Below are 3501 nucleotides of genomic sequence, written 5' to 3'. Positions count from 1 at the left end.
TAAGTAATACATGTTCTCATTTTGGTTTTTAGTCCTGAAAATCCATGCTTTTAATTTAAATCACTGTTCAAAATTAAATATTAATGCACACATACATATAGATACAAATAAAATGAAAAATCAAATAGACTTATAAGCAGTCTAATAATAAAACACTGGATTCTACATTTTATTCAGAGCCATTTGCTTGCTATAGTAGCAACTATATGGAGACTGAAATGAGTAAGCACAATGACTCACCATTGGACTTAAAAAAATGAACATGAGAGATAGTTAGAAGGAATGACTATACTAAGTTATAAGGACTATCATGGAAATATGTAAATAATCTATGTAAGCTGAAGGTAGGGACAACATTTCTATTAGATAGATACTTAGGGTCTCCAGCTCTTTTAGGGATAAGGGTGCCCTGCTTTGGTGCTGTCTCCAGCAATTGATACACCTGGGAAGATGCATAAGGGCTGGCATTCTGTTTTGGTGTTGGCCAACCCTTAATCCTGTCACAAGCAACTGCTACACCTGGGCAAGGAGGGAATGCTTTATCAGTCTGGGAATTCCCTAGCCCAGGCATGATAGGATTTAGAAAGTGATCTAGAGTAACCTAAGGGTAATTATGCCATTAGTTTAAACCTACATTGTGGTTCACCTCCCACCACTAGGTGGGCTTTTGGAGAGGGAGCTTGTATACATGGATGGAATTTTGCCTATGCCTGTTAATCATTTGATAACATCCCACACCTGAGAGCCTTCCCCCAGACTGGGCTAATAAAAGGAAACAATCCAAAAATTTGGAGTGACAGTGTGTCAGTCACTCAGTGAGTTGGTCTGTCTCTCTCTACTTTTGGAGACAAACCTGTTTTGTTCTATATCAAAGAGCTGCTCCTGTGAAACTGCTTCTTGCTTGGGTTACTCCAACATATTAGCCCTGCTGGTGATTTATCACCAAATGTGCACAAGGGTGTTGATGTATCCCCATGGGGATGGGTGTTGAGTCAATTTAATAGTGAGTACCTTCCTATAAAGAAAAGTCCTGGACCAGATGGTTTCACATCCAAATTTTACTAGCACTTCTAAGAAAAACTGGTTCCTATATTGCAGAAATTATTCCCTAACATCGAAAAGGAAGGAATTTTCCCCAACTCTATCTAGGAAGCCAATATCAGCTTGATTCCAAAGCCAAGAAAGGACACAACAAATAAAGAAACCTACAGATCATCCCTTATGAATATCGATGTAAAAATTCCTAATAAAAACCTAGCAAATCAAATTCAGGCACACATCAAAAAAACAATCCACCATGACAAAATTGGCTTCATACCTGAGTTACAAAGGTGGTTGAACATATGCAAATCTATAAATGTAATTCACCACATAAATAGAAGCAAAAACAAAGACCATATGATTCTCTCAATAGATGAAGAAAAAGCATTTGACAAAATTCAGCACCTTTTTTATGATAAGAATGCTTAACAAAATAGGCATAGATGGGACTTACCTCAACATTATAAAAGCCATATATGACAAACCCACAGCCAACAACATATTGAAAAGGGAAATATTGAAAGCATTCCCACTTGGAACTGGAACCAGACAAGGTTGTTCTTTATCACCACTTCTCTTCAACATAGTGCTGGAAGTCCTATCCAGAGCAATCAGACAAGAGGAGAAAATCAAGGGTACCCAAATGGAGAAAGAAGAGGTCAAACTATCACTCTTTGCTGATGATATGTTCTTACATATCATAGACTCTACTAAGAGCCCCCTGAAATTCATAAACAAATTCAACAATGTTTCAGGTTACAAAATAAATGTACACAAATCAGTAACATTCATATACACCAAAGATAGTCAAGCAGAGAATCAAATCAAAGACTCAATACCTTTCACAATATCAACAAAGAAAATAAAGTACTTAGGAATATATTTTACTAAGGAGATGAAAGATCTCTATAGGGAAAACTGCAAAACACTGAAGAAGGAAATTACAGAGGAAGTAAACAGATAGAAAAACGTATGTTCATGGATTGACAGAATCAATACTGTTAAAATGTCTATATTACCCAAAGTGATCTACGGATTCAAAGCAATGCCCATTAAAATATCAACATCATTTTTTTTCAGATCTAGGAAAAATAGTTCTATGCTTTGTATGGCAACAGAAAAGACCCCAAATAGCCAAAGCAACCTTAAGTAATAAGAACAAATCAGGAGGCATCACTTTACTAGACTTCAAGCTATAGGACAAGGCTACAGTAACCAAAATAGCATGGTACTAGCACAAACATAGAGACATAGACCAATGAAATAGAACAGAGAACCCAGATATGAAACCATCGACGTACAGCCAACTGATCTTTGACAAAGCATATAACAATATATACTGGGGAAAGAAGCCCTAGTCATTAAATTTTGCTGGGGAAATTGGATAGCTACATGTAGAAGAATGAAACAAGATCTGTATCTCCCACCACTCACAAAAATTAATTCAGCTTGTATAAAAGACTTAAATATAAGGCATGAAACCATAAGAATTCTAGAAGAAAATGTAGGAAAAGCTCTTTGAGATATTGTCCTAGGCAAAGAACTTATGACTAAGATCCCAATGGCCATTACAGCAATGACAAAAATAAATAAATGGGACTTTATTAAAACTAAAAGGCTTCTGTACAGCCAAGGTAACAATCAATAGACAACCTACAGAATGGGAGAAAATACATCAGATAAAGGGCTGGCGACCAGAATCTATAAAGAACTCAAAAAAATTAGAAAAAAAAAATGAAACAACCCCATAAAATGTGGGCAAAAGACATGAACAGAACCTTTGGAAAAGGAGATACACTAATGGCCAAATAAACGTATGAAAAAATGTTCAAATTTCTAATCATCAGGGAAATGCATCAAAACCACAGTGAGATATCACTTAAGCCCAGTGAGAATGGCTTTTAATTAATGGCTTTTTTTAATTCTCAAAAAGTCCCAAAACAACAGATGCGGGCTTAGATGTGGAAAGAAGGGAACACTTACGTGCTGTTGGTGGGACTGCGAACTACTACAATATACTATGGAAAATAGTACAGAGATACTGCCAAGAACAAAAGTGGACCTACCATTTGATCCAGCAATCCCACTATTGGGTATTTACTCAAAGGATAAAAATTCATTTTATCAAAAAGATACATGCACTCAAATGTCTATTGCAGCACAATTCACAATTACAAAGATGTGGAATCAATCCAAGTGCCCATCTATACATGAGTAGATCCAGCAATCACACTATTGGGTATTTACTCAAAGAATAAAAAGTCATTTTATCAAAAAGACAGGTGCATTGGGAGGTTTATTGGGACACAATTCACAATTTCAGACATGTGGAATCAATCCAATTGCCCATCAATTCATGAGTGGGTTAATAAAATGCAGTATATGTATAGCACCATGGAGTACTATGCAGCTATAAAAAATGGTGAAATAGGCCGGGCGTGGTGGCTCACGCCTGTAATC

Source organism: Propithecus coquereli, unplaced genomic scaffold (assembly GCF_000956105.1).
Source record: "Propithecus coquereli isolate 6110/MARCELLA unplaced genomic scaffold, Pcoq_1.0 Scaffold266, whole genome shotgun sequence".
Classification (NCBI taxonomy): Eukaryota; Metazoa; Chordata; class Mammalia; order Primates; family Indriidae; genus Propithecus; species Propithecus coquereli.
Note: the sequence above shows the minus strand (reverse complement) of the source record.